The sequence below is a fragment of the Miniopterus natalensis genome, chromosome 1 (assembly GCF_054644295.1).
Source record: "Miniopterus natalensis isolate mMinNat1 chromosome 1, mMinNat1.hap1, whole genome shotgun sequence".
Lineage (NCBI taxonomy): Eukaryota > Metazoa > Chordata > Mammalia > Chiroptera > Miniopteridae > Miniopterus > Miniopterus natalensis.
In genome coordinates, this window is record NC_142081.1 from 78,446,131 (window position 1) to 78,469,442 (window position 23,312).

At 39.6% G+C, this 23,312-nt stretch overlaps 1 protein-coding gene and 1 non-coding gene across 3 annotated transcripts in view; one reads left to right on the forward strand and one right to left on the reverse strand.

Moving 5' to 3' along the window:
- Positions 1 to 23,312, forward strand: part of PRORP (protein only RNase P catalytic subunit) — a 147,010-nt gene that overhangs the window by 58,621 nt on the left and 65,077 nt on the right. The window lies entirely within an intron of this gene.
- On the reverse strand, positions 19,221 to 19,326 carry LOC148094234 (U6 spliceosomal RNA). Its single transcript, XR_015713692.1, has one exon. It is a non-coding gene; the product is annotated as a U6 spliceosomal RNA (small nuclear RNA).

The window sequence follows — 23,312 nt, forward strand, 5'->3', positions numbered from 1 at the left end:
ATCTCTCCTCATCCACCCACCCACCCCCACCTTCCCTCTGAGATTTGTCAGTCTGATCCATGCTTCCATGTCACTGAATCTTCTGTTCATCAGTTTATTAAATTCTTTAGATTCCACATATAAGTGAGATCATGTGATGTTTTTCTTTCTCTGCCTGGCTTATTTCACTTAGCATAATATTCTCCAGGTCCATCCATACTGTCCCAAAGGGTACAAGATCCTTTTTCTTTACACCTGCATAGTATTCTGTGGTGTAAATGTCCCACAGCTTTTTTATCCACTCTTCTACTTATGGGGCACTTGGACTGTTTCCAGATCTTAGCTATTGCAAATTGTACTGCTGTGAACATAGGGGTGCATATATTCTTTCTGATGAATGTTTCAGGATTCTTAGGATACATTCCTAGAAGTAGGATCACTGAGTAAAAAGGCAGTTCCATTTTTAATTTCTTGGGGAACCTCCATACTGTTTTCCATAGTGGCTGCACCAGTCTCCATTCCCACCAGAAGTGTACCAGGGTTCCCCTTACTCCACACCCTCGCCAGCACTTGTCATTTGTTGATTTGTTGGTGGTAGCCATTCTGACAGGTGTGAAGTGATACCTCATTGTGGTTTAAATTTACATCTCTTTGATGATTAGTGACTTTGAACATTTTTTTCATGTATCTCTTGGCCATCTGTATGCCCACTTTGGAGAAGTGTCTCTTTACGTCCTTTGCCCATTTTAATTTTTTTTAATTTTAAAAAAAATATATCTTTATTGATTTCAGAGAGAGGAAGGGAGAGGGAAAGAGAGATAGAAACATCAATGATGAGAGAGTCATTGATTGGCTGCAGCCCCAAACCCGGGCATGTGCCCTGACTGGGAATCGAACCCAGATCACCTGGATCCTAGGTCGACTCTCAACCGCTGAGCCATGCCTGACCAGGTTGCCCATTTTTAAATTGGATTGTCTGTCTTCCTCTTGTAGGGTTGTATTAGTTCTTTGTACACCTTGGAAATTAGCCCCTTATCAGATGCATCCTTGGCAAATATGTTCTCCCCTACCCTGGGGTTCCTTTGTATTTTGAGGATGATTTCTTTTGCTGTGCATAAGCTTTTTAGTTTGATGTAGTCCCATATGTTTATTTTTTCTTTTGTTTCTCTTGCTCTAGGGGATGTATCAGTGAAAATTCCACTACATGAGATATCTGTGACATTACTGCCTGTGTTTTCTTCTATGATTTTTATGGTTTCACTACATACATTTAAGTCCTTTATCCATTTTGAATTTATTTTTGTATATGGAGTAAGTTAGTGATCTAGTTTCTTTTATTTGCATGTACTGGTCCAGCTTTCCCAACACCATTTATTGAAGAGACTGTCTTTACACATTGTATGCTCTTGCCTCCTTTGTCAAATATTAACTGACCATAATTGCCTGGGTCTATTTCTGGGGTTTTTGTTCTGTTCCATTGATCTAGATGTCTGTTTTTGTACCAGTACCAGGCTATTTTGATTACAATGGCTTTGTACTACATTTTGATATCTGTTAAAGTGATCCCTCCCACTCTGTTCTTCTTTCTCAAGATGGCTGCAGCTATCTGGGTTCTTTTTTGGTTCCATATAAATTTTTGGAATATTTGTTCTAGCTCTGTGAAATATGCTGTTGGTATTTTAACAGGAATTGCATTGAATCTATAAATTGCTTTGGGTAGTATGAACATTTTAATGATATTCATTCTTCCAATCCATGAACATGGTATATTCTTCCACTTGTTTACATCTTCCTCTATTTCTTTTTTCAGTGTCCTGTAGTTTTCTGAGTACAGATCTTTTGTGTCCTTGGTTAAGTTTATTCCTAGGTATCTCATATTTTTAGTTGCCATGGTAAATGGTATGGTTTTTTTATTTCTCTTTCTGAGAGTTCATTATTGGTATATAAAAATGCCATTGATTTTCAGATGTTAATTTTGTATCCAGCTACCTTGCTGAATTCATTTATCAAATCTAGTAGTACTTTGGTGGGGTCTTTAGGGTTTTCTATGTACAATATCATGTCATCTGCAAATAATGACAGTTTTACTTCCTCTTTTCCAATTTGGATACCTTTTATGTTTTCTTCCTGTCTGATGGCTGTGGCAGGGACTTCCAGTACTATGTTGAATAAGAGTGGTGCAAGTGGACAACCTTGTCTTGTTCCTGTTTTTAAGGGAAATGGTTTTAGTTTTTGACCATTGAGTATGATGTTGGCTATAGGTTTGTTGTATATGGCCTTTATTCTGTTGAGGTATGATCCTTATATTCCCATTTTGCTGAGAGTTTTTATCAAAAATATGCTGGATTTTGTCAAGTGCTTTTTCTGCATCTATTGATATGATCATATGATTTTCGTCCTTCATTTTGTTTATGTGATGTATCACATTTATTGATTTGCGAATGTTGTACCAGCCTTGCATTCTGGGAATAAGTCTCAGTTGGTCGTGGAATGTATTTTTAATGTATTGCTGGATCCCATTTGCTAGTATTTTGTTGAGGATTTTAGCATCTTTGTTCATCAGGGATATTAGCCTGTAATTTTCTTTCTTTGTAGTGTCCTTATCTGGTTTTGGGATTAGGATGAAGCTGGACTCATAAAAAGAGTTTGGGAGTTTTCCCTCCTCTTGAGTTTTCTGGCATAGTTGAGGAGAACAGGTATTAATTCTCCTTTGAATGTTTGGTGAAACTCGCCTTTAAATCCATCTGTTCCAGTACTTTTGTTTGCTGGGAGATTTTTTATCACTGTTTCAATTTCATTAGTTGTTATCAGATTTTCTCACTATTCCTGATCAGCTTTGAGACATTGTATGCTTCTAGGAATTTGTCCATTTCACCCATGTTGCTCAGTTTGTTGGCATATACTTACTTGCTCATAGTATTTTCTTATGATCCTTTGTATTTCTGTTTGGTCAGTTGTTATATTACTTCTTTCATTTCTGATTTTATTTATTTAGGTCCTCTCTCTTTGTTTCTTGGTGTGTCTGTCTAAAGGTTCATCAATCTTACTTAGCTTTTCAAAAACCAGCTCTTGGTTTCATGGACCTTTTGTATTGCTTTTTAGTCTCTATGTCATTAATTTCTGCTGTGATCTTTATTATTTACTTTTTTTCTACTTCCTCGGGGCTTTTCTTGCTTTTCTCGTACTAGTTCTTTTAGTTGTTGTGTTAGATGGTTTAGTGGAGCTTTTTCTTGTTTCTTGAGGTAAGCTTGTAGTGCTACAAACTTTCCTCTCAGGACTGCTTTCACTGTGTCCCATAGATTTTGGGTAGTTGTCTGTTCATTTTTGTTTTTTTCCAGGAAGTGTTTGATTTCTTTCTTGATATCATTAGTAACCCATTCATTGTTTAATAACATGCCATTTAGCCTCCATGTGTTCGAATATTTTTGAGTTTTTTTATAGTGGTTGATTTCTAGTTTCATGGCATTGTGATTCGAGAAGATGCTTGATATGATTTCAAACTTGTAGAGACTTGCTTTGTGCCCTATCATGTGGTCTGTTTTTGAGAATGTTTCATGTTCACTTGAGAAGAATGTGTATTCTGCTGCTTTGGGATGAAGTGTTCTGTAAATGTCAGTTAAATTCATTACATCTAGTGTGTCATTTAAGGTCTTGAGGATTTGTCCAATGATGACAGTGGGGTGTTAAAGTCTCCCACTATGATTGTGTTGCTGTCAATCTCCCCCTTAAAGCCCACCCAAAATTTTTTATATATTTAGGTGCTCCTATATTGGGTGCATAAATATTTATAAGGGTTATTTCCTCCTGTTGGATTGACCCCTTTAGTATTATGTAGTGACCATCTTTGTCTCTTCTTATGGTCTTTATTTTGAAGTTTATTTTGTCAGAAATAAGTATTGCTACTCCAGATTCTTTTCATTTCCATTTGCATGGAATATTTTTTCCCATCCCTTCACTTTCAGTCTTTGTGAATCTTTTGCTCTCGGGTGGGTCTCTTATAGACAGAATATGTTTGGATCCTGTTTTCTTATCCATTCAGCTACCCTATGTCTTTTGATTGGAGCATTTATTCCATTTACATTTAAGGTTACTATTGATATATACTTACTTAAAGCCATTTTCCCCGTTTATGCCAGTGTACCCTTCTCTCAATATTTCTTCTTCTTAGAGCAGTCTTTTTAGCATTTCTTGCAGTGCTTGTTTGGTGATACTGAACTTCTTTAGCCTTCTTTTGTCTGGAAAGCTCTTTATTTCACCTTCGATTTTATTTTATATCTTTATTGATTTCAGAGAGAGGAAGAGAGAGGGAGAGAGAGAGCTAGAAACATCAATGATGAGAGTCATTGATCGGTTGCCTCCTGCACGCCCCCTGCTCGGGATTGAGCTCGAAACCCAGGCATGTGCCCTGACCGGGAATCGAACCGCCATTTCCTGGATCCTAGGCCGACTCTCAACCTCTGAGCCACGCTCAGCTGGGCCACCTTCAATTTTAAATGATAGCCTTGCTGGATAAAGCAGTCTTGGTTGCAGATTCTTGCTTTTTTTTTACTTTTATTTTTATTTATTTTTTAATTTATCTTTATTGTTGAGAGTATTACAGGTGTCCCATTTTCCCCCCCATTTGACCCCCTCCATTTCGCTCCCACCCCTCCCCAGGCCTTCACCCTGTTATTAACTGTGTCCATGGGTTATACATATATGCATATAACTTCTTTGGTTAATCTCTTCCCACTCTCCACGCCTTTCCGTCTTTCCTCTGAAATATGATTGTCTGTTCCATGCGTCAGTGTCTCTGGATCTATTTAGTTCATCAGATTCTTTTGTTCATTAGCTGCTTCTTAAAGAAGACTCTTCAACTTTTCCTGTAGTGCTGGTCTGGTGGTGATGAACTCCTTTAGCGTTTTCTTATCTGTCAAGCTCTTTATTTGACCTTCAATTCTAAATGATAGCTTTGCTGGGTAGAGCAATCTTGGTTGTAGTTCCAGTCCTATGGGTGCTCCCTTGTAGGTAACTAATTGCTTTTCTCTTGCTGCTTTTAAGATTCTCTCTTTGTCTTTAACCTTTGGCATTTTAATTATGATGTGTCTTGGCGTGGGCCTCTTTGGGTTCCTCTTGTTTGGGTTCCTCTGTGCTTCCTAGATTTGTAAATCTGTTTCTTTCTCCAGGTAGGGGAAGTTTTCTGTAATTATTTTTTCAAAAAGGTTTTCCATTTCTTGCTTTCTTTCTTCCCCTTCTGGCACCCCAATAATAAGAAAGTTGGGCCTCTTGAAGTTGTCCCAGAGGCTCCTTATACTGTTTTCATATTTCTGGATTCTTTTTTCTTTTTGCTCTTCTGGTTGGGTGTTTTGTTTCCTCCTGTTCCAAATTGCTGATTTGATTCTCAGCGTCCTCTACTCTGCTGTTGATTCCCTGTAAATTATTCTTCATTTCAGTTTGTGTAGCCTTCATTTCAAATTGGTACTTTATTATGTTATCGATTTTCTCAGTTATTTCCCTAACAGTCTGCTTAAACATCCTTACAAACAAAATTCTGAACTCTCTATCTGTTAGTTTGCTTGGATCTATTTCATTTAGTTCCTCTTCTAGAGATTTCTTCTGTTCTTTCCTTTGTGACATGTTTCTTTGCCTCCACATTTTGGCTGCTTCCAGTTGTTTGTTTCTATGTATTAGGTAGAGCTGCTATGTCACCTGGAATTTGCAGAGTGCCTTTATGTAGTAGGTGTCCTGTAGGGTCCAGTGGCTCAGCCTCCCCAGTTACCTGAGCTGGGCCTTCTAGGTGTTCCCCTGTGTGAGCTGTGTGCATTGTCCTATTGTAGTTGAGCCTTGGTTGCTGTTGGCGTCCCTGGGAGGAACTGACCCCCAGGCCAATCAGCTATGAGGACCAGTTGCAACTACAGACAAAGAGCTGCTGTGCTGGAGATACCCCTATGGAGCAGGATTTACTTCAGTGGAGCTTTGGTGTTCACCAGGTGTGCCCCTTGAGTGTCACTGGTGGATGTGGTAGGCTTGTAATCCAGTGTGGTCGAGTCTGACCACCAGGTGCACTGTCTCTGGGGCCTCCGGGGAGGTGGAAAGTCAGCCTTTGCCAGTTCCTTGCCCAGGGCCACCCAGCATGAGCTACACAGCAAACTATAGTTGGCTGCTACTTGTGCCGGGCTTGGTGTTTTCCAGGAGAGGCCAAGGTATGGGCCAGTGCAGGCTGCCAGTAGTGCCAGGCCTGGGGCCACTTTCCAACTGTATGGGGCTCACTGCTGCTTGTTTGAGAGATTTTAGGAAAGTCCTAAGCATGAGGCTAGAGAGGCCACTTGCACAGAAAAGCCACTGGAAATGACTTGGATGAGCTTGAAGGTAGGGAGGGGCAAGGCCAAAGGTGTGAGTCAGGTGCTGGCGATTCAAATATGGTGCCTGCCTGCCTGCTGTGTGCAGGGAGGACTTGCCAAATGAGCAATGACCTCTGCCAGCTCTTCTGCCTGGGAAAAAGCCGCCCCTCCACCTCTCGCCCCAATTTCAGGCAGGTTAGCTCCTCCCCAAATGTCCCAGGTTCCTTTCAAGCTGCTCCCCAGCACTGGGGCTCAGAGGAAGTACATCTGAGTGAGTTTGTGCCCCAGCCCTTTAAGAGGAAAGCTTGGGACTCTTGCAGCCTCTGCTACCCTCAGCCACAGTCCCCGCTGTGTTCACTGCCCAGAGTTGTGGGGACGTCTCTTCCTGGCCTTGGAGCCCTGGGCTGGGGCCTGCTGTGGGGCTGGGACCCCTCGCTCCTCCGGGAAACCTCCACCGCCGAGATGTCCCTCCCATGTTTTAGCCGTGGCACCAGATGTGTGCCCGTGGCCAAATCTCCAATTCAGTCCCGATCTGCCCGCATCTCTGCCCCTCCTACTGGTCTCAATGCTTCTTCAGTTCCCTGGTTGTAGGGCTTTTCTGTTTAGCCAGATTTCGGGAGGTTCTGAGTGATGGTTGTTCTGTATTTTAGTTGTAATTTTAATGTGGTTGTGGGAGGCAGCTGGTGCAGCTGTTACCTACTCTGCCATCTTGTTTCTCCCTAGATTCTTGCTTTTCATTACTTTGAGAACTTCATGTCACTCCTTTATGGCCTGAAGTGTTTCTGTTGAGAAATATGCTGTCAACTTTATGGGGGTTCCCTTGTAGATCGCTGCTTGTCTCTCTCTTGCAGCCCTTAATAGTCTCTCTTGTCCTTAACATTTGCCATTTTACTTATGATGTGTCTTGGATTGGGTCTCTTTGGGTTCCTTTTGTTTGGAACCCTCTGTGCTTCCTGAACTTGTGTGGTTTCTCCCTCTCCACCTTAGGGAAGTTTTCTTTCATTATTTCCTCCACCAAGTTCTCTATCCCTTGCTCACTTTCCTCCCACTCTGGGTCCCCTAAGATGCGAATGTTTTTGTCTCATGTTGTCCCAAAGCTCCCTTAGACTGTCCTCATGCTTTTTAGGTATTTTTTCCTTTTCATGCTCTGAGTAGTTTTTTCTGTCTTATCTTCTAAGTCACTTATTCTATCCTCTGCTTCATAGAGCTGCCTTCAATTCTTTCCAGCATATTCTTTTTTTTTTTTTTTAGTATATCTTTATTGATTTCAGAGAGAGGAAAGGAGAGGGAGAGAGAGAGATAGAAACAGCAATGATGAGAGAGTCATTGATCGAGCCCACAACCTGGGCATGTGCCCTGACCGGGAATTGAACCCCAGTCGCCTGGATCCCAGGTCGACACTCAACCGCTGAGCCACACCCGGCCGGGCTCCAGCATATTCTTGATATCAGATATAGTATTCTTCATCTCTGCCTGGTTCTTAATTATGATATCTACCTGTTTTTTCATGTTTTCTCTAAGTTCCTGGACTTTTCCATTAAGTGTCTTATTGTTCTCATTAATTTCCTTGAGTATCTTTATAACCATTGCTCTGAACTCTATTTCTGATAGCTTGCTTAACTCCATCTCAACAAGGTCTTTTTCTGGCAGTTTTTCTTTTTTTTAGCTTGGGGGTTGTTTGTCTCCCCATTTTGGTGACTCTTAGTGTTTGTACCTGTATTTTAGATATATTTGCTGTCTCCCAGTCTTGTGGGGTGGGATTTTGTAGTGTATTCAGTGGGACCCACAAGTGTGTTTTCCTTATACTTCTGAGCGGTTTGCTCTAGGCATGTCACTTTTATGGCTGTCCCTTTTGTGGGTTCTTTGGGTTCTCCTGTTGTGATTGGGTCTAGATTGTTGTCGACCCATTCTTGGGAGGACTCTTCTCTAAAATTGTCTAACTTTGTGGCTCAGTCCCAACCACGTTGTGTGATCTGTTGTATGTGTGCTGGCATGGCAAAACAGTACACAACCAAACTGCCAGGAAACAAGCAGTATCTTACAAAATATCCTGGCAATCACAGTGAAAACATCCCAAGTGAAGGTAGAATTGGGAGAGTGAAGTGAGAACACAAATGCTATGAGAAAAAAAAAGAAAGAGAAAATAAAATAGAAGGATATTATTGCTAATAGTAATGAAAAATAAAAATTAATAAAATGTAAAAAATAGAGACGCTACTGGGAGATAAAAGGGGCAGAGAAAAGTTTCTGAAAGAAGGGTGAGCAAAAAATTAAGGGTAGAGCATAGGAATAGGAAAATAGTTGAAAAATAAAAATACAATAAAGAGTCAAACAAGCAAGCAAGACAGGAAGACCGAAGGGAGAAAAATAAAAGAATAAAAGAAATAAAAGTTATGCCAATGAAACAAGAAGAGAGGGAGATAAAGCAAGGGCAGGTGAGGGTGTCCAATAAGAGATTTATTATAGAAACAGTAAAGAAAAGCAGTAAACTTATTGGTTATAATGATAATATCCCAGCAATTAAGCAGAGAATATCAAGAAAATCTTGATAATAAAACAAGCAAACAGAAAAAACACGAAACAAAAGAAAGCACATAAAACATGCAAAGCAAAACAAAATTTTTTTAAAAAATTAATTTAAAAATTTTAAAAAGTTTTTAAACAAAAATTTTTTTCTCTCTTTTTTCTAAATAAAAAGAAAAAAGTGAACCACATGAGTTTTGTCTGGGCAGCTTATGTTGTCTGAGGCTCACTGTTCTGTATGTTGATTTTGGTTCTCCTAGGAGGTACTTGTGTATCAGCTAGTGTCAGGAGCTGTCTAGGTTTCGCTCTTGTGTCCTTAGGTAGTTGGCTGATCTGAGGCTCTCTGGGGACCACCTCCACTTATCAGCTATTTTGCCTTCCCCTTGTGGTTGCCTGGTCTTACTCCAGAGTCTTCTGAAGAGTCTTTAGGGTGCAGGCCGGCTAATGTAGCTTGGGATATTGCTCCCCTTACTTAGAGGTTTTGGTGTCAGGCACACACTATGGGGAAGTTAGTCTTTGCTTCAAAGCCAGCTCCCCAGTCTCTACCCTATCCTCCATTTCTAGTTCCCCATACAGTGGCTTGCTGCAGTTTCACATTGTCTTCAGTCTGTTGCCTTTTCCGTATGGGCAGTTTCAGCAGCCTGGGCTCAGTGGGTTCAATTAAAAAAAAAATTCTAGTGAGCACTTTGCTTGCCCAGCCCCCAGAAAGGGTTTTAAGCTTCTCCTCCAGTTCCCAAACAATAGTCCCTGAGAGTCTTATTCTTGTATTGTCATCCTGTGAGCTGATCTCTGTTTCCCCTCAGGACTGTGCCCTGCGGGGGATATCTGGGCCTTCAGTGAGCTGAACCCAGCCCCTTTCCTGTTGGGGGTGGTACTCCTAACCTGCAGAAGAGGTGGACGTGCTCCACCTCTCCTTTCCCAGATTTGGTTGGCTGATTGCATGGGGCTCTTATTTCAAACTCTCCTCTATACAGACACAAATCCCAGCTTTCCCTGTTCTCTCTCCCCAATGCAAGCCAGGAAGGTGGCCGCCTAGTCAGCGATCAAAAACTCAAAAATGCATAAAGCAACACACAGGAAGAGAACCTGCCCTAAGAGGTCCTGTCGCTCTCGAGCCTTGGTACCGAGCAGGAGGGGTCACAGAGTCAGCCCCTCGCAGCTCCTCTGCACAGCTGATCTCATTAAGGCTGGGGCAGCTCCTTGCGCACTATTCTGGTTCCCCTCAGAGCTGGTCAGAAATCTCTGATTTGCTGCACTGGCAGCTCCGGAGACTGCAGACCTGATCCTCCCTTCTGGTGGCTCTGGACCCTCTCTGGTGGCAGGAGGGCTCTCTTCCCCATCCCTGAGCCACACAGATCAAATGCTTTCTGGGGTTCTCCACAGTTCCTTACAGGAAGGCAGAGGGTCTCTATATGTGGCTGCTCAGTGCAGCCCTTTGGCCCCTTTCTATTTTGGAGCCACACACTGGGACAGCCTTTCCTATGATCAGCATCCGGTGTGAAAGACTCCTGTCCTGGCTGTCATTAGAAGCTTTGTTTCACTGGGAAGGCGCAGTTCCTCCTCACAGGCACACTGTTCCCCTGAGTCCCTCTGCCCTCCGCGCATGGGCTCTCGTTTCCTTCCCCTCTGCTGCAGGTTTGAGATCCCAGCTTTTGGATGTGGGTCCACTCTCCCAAGGGGCGGGAGCTTTGCAGCCTCTAGCCCTAGGTCTTAGGAGCCCAGTACAGGCTTCAGGGGGGACTCCCCCTTTCTACGCTCCCCATCTCTTACCAGACTCTATGATGTTTCTTCAGTGTTTCCTATTCGAAATATGTCCACTCAGGTTTATTTTTCTGTTTTTTTCAAGCTAGTTATGCAGTATTTTAGTGGTAATTCAAGTCTGTGACTGGCAGCAAGGGCACTCTGCTTCTTGTTACAGTGCTGCCATCTTTCCAGATCCCAGAATTTGTTTATTTATTTATAAGTTTTTTAAAATTTTATATTGTTGAAAATATGACAGATGTCCCCTTTTTTCCCCATTGACCCCTTCCACCCTACACCCACTCCCCGCCACATCTCACTTATATGTGGAATCTAAAGAACATAATAAACTGATGAACAAAATAGATTCAGTGACATTGAAGCATTGAACAGAGTTTGTTTTGATTGCCGTCTTTTAGTTTGTTTTACTACAGTGAGAGGAAAATGCAGGCAAGTGTATTAGCCATTAAAGGTCATTTTGGCAGTAGCATTTACTTGGCAGTGAGTTTTCATTTTTTTCTCTGCCACCAAAGTTATTTTATTTTTTTCTGTTAATTTACATAACTTCTTATAAATGTTCCAATAACATAAATAACCTAATGTACAATAAACTATGTTCAGTGTTTTTCTTTATATAATTCTGGGCATGTTTTTTTGTCCAAATTTGTAGAAATGTTGTGGAGTTTGAAACTACTGTGCTTGAAATTATATTTCAATAATGTTTAAGTAGCAAAGAAACTCATGTATACCTTGCTATGTTTGCAGTGGCAAATGTTAGGTTAAGTATTGAAGTGGAATTTTTATTATACCTCCTTAACTTTTAAATATTCTTTTTTATGTAATTATTCCTCCTGCTCTCTTAAGGGCTGGTTTTAGAGGTAGACAGTATTGTTCATTGGGTCTCAAAACTTGAGTGTCATGATGATACCGAACTCAGGTTTGGCTGCCTGCAGCTGGGAAAGCCAGTCCTCGAGAGACAGGTGCCAATCTAAGAAAAGACAGTTTATTCAAGTGCCAGCAGCCTGAGAAGATGGTGCATTCCTGTCCTAAAGACCATCTTAACATCTCAGTGCAGACAGGGCTTTTTATTAGGAGGAGAGGGAAAGCAGAACAAAGAAATCAGGGAGGGGAGGTGTTGAAAGTTCCCTTCATGTAAGTCAGCACAGTCCATTCTGATGATTATCTTGAAACTGGTTAAGCGGAGGTCTAGTTTTTTTTGGTTGAGATTCAGCAAGTCTTCTGGAGCCGAAATGTCTAGTTGCAGGAGTCAGCTCTCTTTGAAGTTAGTTTCTGGAACTCTTTCACAAATATGCTGTTTTTCTACAGGTTACATGTTAGCAATTCATCTTTTATAAAAATACTTTTAACAGAAACAATATTAAAAGAATGGAGGGGTGGATTATAATGCTGCTAGAGTGTCTTCAAAGAACATACTACCCCATGTGTGCTCTGAGAACGTGTTTAATATTTTTCTATATTGTAATTTTTCCCAATTTACTTTCATAAGTTTTGTTGATTACTAATGATTATAAAAGACAAGTGATTGGAGATTGCTTCTAAACATTTTCTTAATTTTAGTCAACTGGCTAACATCATTTCTTCCCAGTGGAACTTAAAGAGTGGTTCTTTCTGTGTTTTTAAGGCTGGGAGTTACAGAACAATTATTAATCCAGTTATTTCTGGATTAAACTCTAATCCAGGAAGGTCCTTCATTTTTTATCTTATACAGTTATATATTTTTACAACTACTTATTACATTTCTTCTTTTAAAATCTTATATTCTTAAAAATAAGGAACTTTAAAATAAATCTTTAATATTATAAACTTAACTACTAATGTTTCTGTTATAGAATATTGATTCTCAAACTTGAATGTGCATCAGAATCACCTGGAGGGATTGCTGAACCAGGTTGCTGGCCCACACCCAGATTTCTCGATTCAGAAGGTCTGGGTGGGGCTGAGAATTTACATTTCTAAGAAGTTTCTAGTTAATGCTAATGCTGCTGGTTAGGGGACCATACTATTACATAAAAACAGTTTCTCAGAAATGAACTCATCCTGCTTTACAAAACAATCTATTATAGAAGTCAAATACTCAAAATCATTAGAAGTCTTAGTGATTCTTAGATTGGGAATTTGTTTTTCAAACTAAATATATGAAACTCATTTTAAAGTACTGAAACTTAGTCCTAAGAATAATATGGTTCTTCCACTTTCAGAATAGAAGTTTGTCATGTTTCCATAACCTACAGTTATATTATCAAGTAGTTATATTAGCATTATGTTAAATAGAGTATGACTTTTTAAAAAATATGTTTCCCTGGCTAGGTGGCTCAGTTGGTTTGAGCATCATCTCATACATGAAAAAAGTTGTGGGCTCGGTTCACGGTCAGGGCACATACCTAGGTTGCGTGTTCTGTCGCATGTTGGGGTGCATACAGGAGGCAAGAGATATGTGTTTCTCTCTCTTCCCTTTCCTCTCTCTCTAAAATCAATAAACATATTCTTGGGTGAGGATAAAAAATAATAATAGTAATAAAAATTAAAAATACATTAACTATCCCAAAGAGAATGTGCTAACTGGGGAAACCTGAAACAAAGTAATTATATGCATTATCAAACCAGTGCAATTGCATGTTTCTCTCTAGAACATCTGAAATAATCACCCAAATAAATCACTGTTAGTATGTATTCATAAGCCTAAGGTTTTTTAAAAAGTCAGTGGAAACCATACACTTGGACTGTGTCTTAAGGCAGCTAATCTGGTAGCAGCATTTAAGTACTATTTCATTAGATTTAAGAAGGGCTGATAGAGTTCTCTAATCTATAAACTTACTACATGATGGGGACAAAAGTAGATCTAATTTTTGCTCCTTATTTTTAAAAGAGTTACATCTGGCTAGTCAAGGGTAATATGAGTGACTTGGGGAAATAAATAGGCATTAGTGGATGCCAATCAAGGATTCAGTGAAGAACACAAAAAATGGTACTTATTTTTCTTCTTCTTCTTACTCTTCATCTTTCATAACATGATAACTCAGGGAAGTCACATTGCATTAGGTCAAATAATATTAGACTGACTACATACTTCCTTCCACCCATGTGCCTTTCTACCTACTTTCTGTTTTGTCATGTGACTGCTGGAATAGTCTACACAACTCAAAATTATTCTTACACGTACCAACTGCTAATGAAGTGAATGATTAACTGTCAGATAGGTGGATTTTTAGTGATGTGATCAAGGGAATAAGTAGGAAGATGAAGGCAAAGTTTCTATAGTGAATTTGGCCTTATATATCTTGCTTTCCAAATATCCCCAAAAGGTACACTTAGCATAATATTTGAGACAAAATCTCCCCATTTGCATTAGTCAAGTGATCCGATATCTTAGAGCAGCATTGTTAGGAACACAGCGTTGCCAAGCTCCCATATTTGTTTTCTATGGCAAAATCTTAATGGCAAGTTGATTCTCCTCTTGATGTGTCACTGATAATGTTTGTGTGATAACTATTTGGGGTGTGGTGAGATTGTCTTTGTGAATCATTACTGTGTGTACCTTGCTTCTATGACAGTATTTTAAAACACACTTCTCAGAAGTGTGGTAGGTAGAGGCTACCTATGAAAATATAATTCCCACTTTAAACAAAAATATTTAAAAATATTTGTTAAGTCTACAAGGTAAGCAGCAATTCCAGAGTGAGTAGTAAATTTACTTAAACATGTTTTTGAAGCTATATAAATTATTTTTACCTAATTTTACTACAATGGTAACACCTTATTATAAGTTTGTATTAACATTTATTTTAAGATAAGAAATTTTTTTCTATTTCAGACTTTTCACTATTGTAAAGGCTGATTTTTCAACCAAGCAAATACAATTAAGATTAATTGATTCAAATCTTAGATTTTTATTGCAGTGTTTTAGACATATGGTGTGTTTTTTTCCTAGATAGGATTATAGTATTCACCTACAAAGTGGATATTTTTTATTTATAGATTTTTTTCTGTCTCACTTTGTTCTATAAGAGATACAAGATGGTTATAATAATACAATGTAGAAAATAGAATAAATTTAAACTAAGTTAAAATAAGAAAAGAGCACAAAGGTAAAATAAGCTTAGGAAAAATACAGTGTTTTGAGGTTGGTACACAAAATTCATACCATGAAGTGCACTATTAATTTGGCTGTAAATTCTGTCAACAAACTTGAGGATGAAAGTATAATCACTGCAAGAGCAGGGGTTCATTCTTGTCTGCCTGCACATCATTCAAAAGTACCCCCAGCACAGCTGGTGTGGCTCAGTGGTTGAGTGGCAACCCATGAACCAAGAGGTCATGGTTTGATTCCCGGTCAGGGCGCACATGCCCAGGTTGCGGGCTCAATCCTCAGTAGGGGGTGTGCAGGAGTCAGCCAATCAATGATTCTCATCATTGATCTTTCTATCCCTCTTTCCCTATCCTTTCCTCTCTCTGAAATCAATAAAGATATATTTAAATATATATATACATATATATATATATATATATATACATATATATATATGTTTTTATTGATTTCAGAGAGAGGAATGGAGAGGGAGAGAGAGAGAGAGAAACATCAATGATGAGAGAGTCATTGATCAAACCCGCAACCCAGGCATGTGCCCTGACTGGGAATCGAACCCCGATTGCCTGGATCCTAGGTCGACGTTCAACCGCTGAGCCACGCTCGGCTGGGCAAAACATATATTTTTTAAAAGTACACCCATCCATGCTGTCCCAAAGGGTAAGAGATCCTTTTTTATAGCTGCATAGTATTCCATGGCATATCCCACAGCTTTTTTATCCACTCATCTACTGATTGGCACTTGGGTTGTTTCCAGATCTTAGCTATTGTAAACAGTGCTGCTATGGATCTGTTAGAGGGAAGGCAGGAAGGAGGGCGGGAAAAGATTAACCAAAGAACTTATATGCGTATAAACATACCCAATGGACACAGATAATAGACAGATGTAGGCCTGGGGTGGGGTGGGGGGGGAGATGGGTGGAAGGGGGCAAAGGGAGGAAATGGGGGATATCTGTAATACTCTCAACAATAAAGTAAAAATTTTTAAAAGTATCCCTATACTCCCATTATAAACATCTCTCTTCACCTAAGGAGATTCTCAAAGATGCTGGGATAGGGGCAGGAAGAGTGGAGAGAGAACAGAAAGTGAAGTATGAAAATTCCCAATTCTGGCATACCTTCTGAGGAAGTTATTTCCACTATAAGATTGATTTGTAGGAATCACATAATTCATAAGATCAACTAGAAACAAATTAATTATTCAGGTAAAGTACTGTCATTCCTAATATTTAAACCAAAGAGATTTCTCTTGTGGACTCTCATGGTACAGGGCCATGTGGACACTCTGAGTGCTCTTCACAACATCCTTGTTATGACCAGGCAAATGAATTGTGTAAGCATCAGCAGTAAAGGAGTCAGAAGAACAATGTATGAACTTGAGAGAGGCCTCTCTCTACTGGTACTGAACAGGCCTCTATAACTCAGCATCACTAATGCTATCTCAAGTTGGTTAGAAGGGTTGGTAGCAGGACTCATGCTTCTTGACCTCTTTAGAAGATGGGTAAGCCAATTTTTTACTTTAGTTCCACAGTAATCCTTAGCAGCACTAGACCTTGTTTTAAAAATTTATAATTATAATTTCAATGCAGTTCTCAAAAATCTGGTCGGGACCAGCTGGCTTGGCTTAGCAGTTCAGCATCGATCCAGGAGATTGAGGTTTGATTCCGGTCAGGGCACATGACCGGGTTGTGGGCTCAATCCCCAGTAGGGGGCATGCAGGAGGCAGCTGATCAGTGACTCTCTCTCATCATTGATGTTTCTATCTCTCCCTCTCTCTTCCTCTCTCTGAAATCAATAAAATATAGATATAGATATAGATATAGATATAGATATAGATATAGATATAGATATAGATATAGATATAGATATAGATAGATATAGATAGATATAGATAGAGATCTGGTTGGAAAGTATATAACCCCAATATACCTCCTGTATAATAAGCACTCTAAGATTTGAAGAGATACTCTGGTGGGTTTGAGTATCAGAGTTTTCTTTGGTGTTTGTTAAGTAATTATAGCCAATACCATTTCTGTAATATGAAAAAAGAAGCTTGCAAACTCAACCTGACATCATTAAATTAATCAGTGGACCATTTTCTCACTCAGTCTTGTCTAAGCCATAAATGTCTAGAAATTGCTTGTATATATAAAGTTACAGAATTAATCTAAATTGAAGCTTTCCAATTATAATAGAGCTTCTCCACAAAAAGATCTACTCATACTATGATATTAGTAGCAGGAAAACCTCTTAAAATTTCTCCTCATCGTCCACTTCATACATAGTCTCTCCTTCTGTAAATTTCAGTATTTCTGTGCTGTATTCTGGGTGAATTTCTTAGTACCAACTTCCAATTCATAAATTCTCTCTTTTATTGTGTCCAGGCTAGAATTTATCATGTCTGTTGAAGTCATTATTTAATGACTCCTTTTCATTCAAGATTTCTAACTGATTTTTTAAAACATCTGTTTGTCCCTGTTCCATTTCTGCCTGTTTATGTTTCACGTTTTCTTGTTCATCTTAAATGGAATATGTTCATTTGTATCTGAGCATATTAAACATAGCTTAAAATATCTGAAACTTTCATAGAATTAATTTCATTTATAAATTTATGTTATAATCATTGATTTTGTTGTCTTAGCATTAACTTTTTTCACAGTTTGGAATTTTGGTTTGCAAACTCACTTTCTTTTCAAGTTAGAGTTTTTGTTTGTTCTTTCTCTCTTTCATATTCTCTTTCTTCTTAACTTACACTCTGCTGATCCTATCCGTGCCTAAAAGTTTTGGGACTACTTGCCTTCCTGGCTCCTGAGTCCTGTTTTGATATTGGGAATATCATAGATCCTGTTAGTTTTTTTGTGTCTTCCTTCCTGGGGCTGACAGCTAGTTACAGACCATAACTTCAAATGGTAATTAAAGGCTTTTTTCCCTTATCACAGCCTCCTTTGCTCCTTTGAGGAGCCTCACCCTTGCCTCAGCTTTAAGCAATAAATCTGGCTTTGCCCCATCTCATGTGGCACACTGTTAGTCTCTACTACCCCAAAGGAGTTGAATTCCTGGCTTCCATGCCTGTTCTAGGACTCAACTTAAGCAGTCCCTGGTTTCAGCTCTACTCAAGATTTTTTGCTTCTAATGTTATGTCTTAGCTTTGGTTTTTTGTTTCTGTATTTCACCTATCATTGATATGTAATTGGTGCAAAGGTGTTACATCAATGTGTGAATTTATAGAACCATCTTAACTGGAAATTACTGATCCACTTTCCACACTACAGCCAGAATTATACTTTCAAACTGAAAATCTAATTGTGTCCTATCACTTCTTAGGATAAACACACAAGTCCTTGAAGCCTACAAGTCTGGCCCTTTACTCTTTCTGTCACCCTGGCATTTTGGCCCCTCATACTTGCCATGTTCCCCCCTCTCACAGAATAAGGACCTTTGTACATGCTATTCTCTCTATCTTAAACACTTTTTCCACCCGTCTTTATTCTTCTTTACTTAGTTAACTCCTACTCATTCATCTAATCTCAATTTGCCATGTCTTCAAGGAAGCCTTCCCTGATTTCCTTGTCAAGGTCAAGTTTTTTGTGTTTTTAAAATATAATATTTATTTATTTATTTATTTTAAATTTGTCTTTATTGTTGAAAGTATTACAGATGTCCTTCTTTTCCCCCCCCATTGATCCCCTCCACCCTGCATTCACCCCACCCCTAAGCCTTACCCATACTATTGTCTGTGTCCATGGGTTATGCATTTATGCATAAAAGTTCTTTGATTAATCTCTACATACCCACTCCCCCACCCCTGTCTTCCCTCTGAGATTCGTCAGTCTGTTCCATGCTTCTATGTCTCTGGATCCATTTTGTTCATCAGATTATTTTCTTCATTATATTCCACATATAAGTGAGATCATGTGATACTTGTCTTTCCCTTACTCTCTTATTTCGCTTAGCATAATACTCTCCAGTTCCCTTCATGCTGTCCCAAAGGGTAAGAGATGCTTCTTTTGTACAGCTGCATAGTATTCCATGGTGTAAATGTCCCACAGCTTTTTATCTACTCATCTGATGAGCACTTGGGCTCTTTCCAGATCTTAGCTATTATAAATTGCACTGCTATGAACATAGGGGTGCGTAAGTTCTTTGTGATTGGTGTTTTGGGTTTCTTAAGATATATTCCTGGAAGTGGGATCACTGGGTCAAATGACAGTTCCATTTTTAATCTTTTGAGGAAACTCCATACTGTTTTCCACAGTGGCTGTACCAGTCTGCATTCCCAGCAGCAGTGTAATAGGGTTCCCTTTTCTCCACATTCTTGCCAGCATGTGTCATTTGTTGATTTGTTGATGGTAGCCATTCTGACAGGTGTGAGGTGATACCTCATTGTCATTTTAATTTGCATCTCTCTGATAATTAGTGACTTTAAACATTTTTTCATATGTCTCTTAGACATCTGTATGTCCTCTTTGGAGAAGTGTCTGTTTAGGTACTTTGCCCATTTTTTAATTGGATTGTTTGTCTTCCTTTTGTTAAGTTGTATGAGTTTCTTATATAAAAATATGGAACGCTTCATGAATTTGCATATCATCCTTGCGCAGGGGCCATGCTAATCTTCTCTTATTGTTCCAATTTTAGTATATGTGCTGCTGAAGCAAGCCCAAGATCAAGTTATTTTTTTCTTAAATGCCTTCACAGCACCAAGTATATTTTTATTTGTTTGTTTGGTACCATTTATCACAATTGCAATTTTGCATGTATTTCTTTAGTTATTATAGTAATGTCAGGTTATAAATTCCATGGGGCAATGATCATGTCTGTTTTTTGTTGTTGTTGTTTTCTAATTTATCTTTATTGTTGAAAGTATTACAGATCTCCCCCTTTTTCCCCCCATTGATCCCCTCCACCCTGCATGCCCTCTTAGGCCTTGACCACACTGTTGTCTGTGTCGATGGGTTATGCATATATACATATAAGTTCTTTGATTAATCTCTCCCCGCCCACTCCCCTACCTCTGCCTTGCCACTAACATTCATCAGTCCATTCTGTGCTTCTATGTCTGAATCTGTTTTGTTCCTCAGTCTGTTTTGCTTGTTAGATTCCACATATGAGTGAGATCATGTAAAACTGAATCAGGAAGAATCAGAAAACCTGAATAGGCTAATAACAACTGATGAAATTGAAGCAATAATACAAAAAACTCCCAGCAAAAAGCCCTGGTCCAGATGGCTTCACAGGGGAGTTTTCTAATTCTTTAAGTTGTAGGGTTATATAGTTTACTAAAGATTTTTCTTTTTTTGAGGTAGGTCGGTAGTGCTGTGAACTTCCCTTTCAGGACTGCTCTCCCTGTGCCCCATAGATTTTGGGTTGTTGTGTGTTCATTTTCATTTGTTTCCAGGAAGTCTTTGATTTCTTTCTTGATCTCTTTGGTAACCCATTCATTGTTTAATAACATGCTATTTAGCCTCCATGTGTTTGAGTGTTTTTGAGTGTTTTTACTGTAGTTGATATCTAATTTCATACCCTTGTGATCTGAGATGTGTGATATGCTTTCCGTCTTCTTGAACTTGTAGAGACTTGTTTTTTGTCCTAACATGTGGCCTGTCTTTGAAAATGACCCATGTGCCCTTGAGAGGAATGTATATTCTGCAGCTTTGCGGTGAAATATTCTGTAAATATCAATTAAATCCATCTGATCTGGTATGCCATTTAGAGTCACTGTTTCTGTGTTGACTTTTTGTTTGGAAGATCTATCCAGTGAAATAGGTGGTGTGTTAAAGTCCCCTACTGTGATTGCTGTTCTCTCCCTTAAAGTCCTTAAGGTTATTATTGATAGGGCCTTATTTATTGCCATTTTGATTCTTTATGCTTGTATTTCTCTATTTCTTCTTACTGTTATAGCAGTCCCTTTAACATTTCTTGCAGTGCTTCTATTTTTACTTCTAATTACAGCAGTCCCTTTAATATTTCCTGCACTGTTGGCTTGGTGGTGATAAACTCCTTTAGCTTTTTTTTTTTGTCTGGGAAGCTCTTTATTTCACCATCTATTTTGAATGCTAGCCTTGGTGGATAGAGTAGTCTTGGTTTCAGATCCTTGTTTTGCATTACCTTGAATACTTCATGCCATTCCCTTCTGACCTGTAGAGTTTCTGATGAGAAATCAGCTGACATCCTTATGGGAGCTCCTTTGTAGATAACAGATTGCTTTTGTCTTGCTGCCTTTAATATTATCTTTGTCTTGAATTTTTGGCATTTTAATCATGATGTGTCTGGGCCTGGGCCTCTTTGGATTCTTTTTGCTTGGGACTTTCTGTGCTTCCGGAACTTGTGTGACTTTTTCCTTGACCATGTTAGGGAAGTTTTCTGCCATTATTTCTTCAAACAGGTTCTCTAACCCTTCTTACTTTTGACCTCCTCTGGCACTTCTATAATGCAAATATTGTTATATTTCATGTTTTCCCACAGCTCCCTTGGCCAGTCCTGTTATTTAATTGTTTTTTCTTTTTGGACCTCTGGTTGATTTTTCTGTCTTTTAATTCACTGATCCACTCCTTAGCTTCCTCTAATCTGCTGTTTATTCCTTACAATGTATTCTTTATTTCTGCTATATCATTCTTAATTTCCTTCATAGTTTCCATATCTTTTTTCATGCTGTTGAGCATCCTTACAATCAGTATTCTGAACTCTATATCTGATAGATTGCTTATCTCCATGTCATTTTACTCTTTTTCTGGAGACTTCTCTTGTCCTTTCACTTGGGCCTTATTTTTTTTCCTTTCCATTTTGGCTGCCTGTTTGGGTTTGTTTCTGTGTATGAGGTGGATCTGTTAGGACTCTCAGTCTTTTTGGAGAGTGTCTGGTGTAGGCCAATGTCGAACACTGTTTTTGACTGGCCTTGAGTACCCTGTTGGAGCTATCAGCAACCCACGGCTTGCCTGGCCAGGCGTGGTCAAGCATCAACCTAGGATCCAGGAGATCTCTGTTCGATTCCCGGTCAGGGCACATGCCCGGGTTGAGAGCTCAATCCCCAGTCGGGGGCATGCAGGAGGCATCAGATCAATGACTCTCATCATTGATGTTTCTTTCTCTCTCTCTCCCTCTCCTTTCCTCTCTCTGAAATCAATAAAGATATATTAAAAATATAAGAAAAAAACAAACAACCCACTGCTTGAGGTCCCCTCTGTTGGGGCTGGGTATATATGGACAGGACTAAGATGCACACCAAAGTCTGCTTTTCCAAGGCCCAGGTCCAGTAGCAGATCAGGCAGAGACTCAAAGCACTCTGCAGTCTGCCTCTGCCTGCAGGCTGATTAATCCGATTCTGTTAATGAGCCTCAGGCTGTAGAAACTATACAAGGTGGGGCAGGTGATTCTTATCAGTCTCTTAACAAGCCTCAGGCTATAGAAACTCCACTAGGTAGGGTGAGAGGTTTTCCAGAGGGTGGGGCAATTGCTGCCCCCTCAGGCAAAAGCTCCTTGGAAGGTAAATGTCTGCCTGTGAAAGATGTCCTCTGCAGTATGGGGGAATGACTCAGCACAGGAATCCAGAGGGGTACCCTCTGAGCTCTATCTCCAGAGCCCACAACCCTAGATTCTCCTCACACAGCTCCAGTCCACTCTGCCCTCCCTCTGCTGGAGCCCAAGGTGAGTAGCTGCATAGGATACTTTGTGCATTGGCTCTTTAAGAGGGTGCCTGAATTTCCAGCCATCACTCCTTGGCAGATAGAAACCCTGCTGCTTTTCACAGCCACTTGTTATGTGGGCACCTTTCTCAGTTCTGGTGGTCTTGACTGGGAAGCCCAACCTGGGGTTTAAACCCCATAGTCCTCAGTGGGAACCCCCTGCCACTGAGATATCCCTCTGTACCTTCAACTGTTGCCTATTGGAGTCCAGCCAGCCCTCTCATACCTCCACATTTCCTACCAGTCCCTATGTGTTCTCCACTTTTTCTCCTTGGTTATGAGGGTGCTGTCCACCTCGTCTTCAGTTGCAGTTGATTATTTAGGATGGTTTTTCTATATTTTAGTTATAATTTCAGTTTGGTCCTGGGAGAGTGTCAGTGTAGCTTCCACTCAGTCCGCTGCCATCTTTAATCCATATCTGTTTTTTAACCATTGTATCTTCAACCTGGCTGCTTAATGTCTGAAAAGAAACACACACAAAAATCTCCACCCTTCAACATGGTATTTAAGGTAATCCAACCATGGCCACAACCAGCCCTTACTTGTTTGGTAGTAACGGGAGATTACTTTGTAGAATGGCTTACAGAACTCAGGGAAAAACTCAGGTAGTAATCTCCCATTACTACCAAACAAGTAACCTATGCTCCAGCTACTAGTGGTCTACTTGCTATACTTCAAGTACTCCTTTATTTTCTGCCTTCAAATACTCATGGCTCAAACCATTGCCTCTGCTTAGAATATCCTCCTCACTCACTCTGATGGAGTTTATCTCTTCAAATGCTACCCTGTTCATAAAGCCTTTCGCTAATCTCTTTATCTACGCCTTACTTATGGTATTAATATGTTCCCTTCTTTATTTGTATATGTCTTATCACACCTAGGCATATGGCCATTTCCAAACCACATTAGAGTCACTCAATACTTGTTGAACTGACTTTGGGCACAAATATAATTAAACTTATTTTT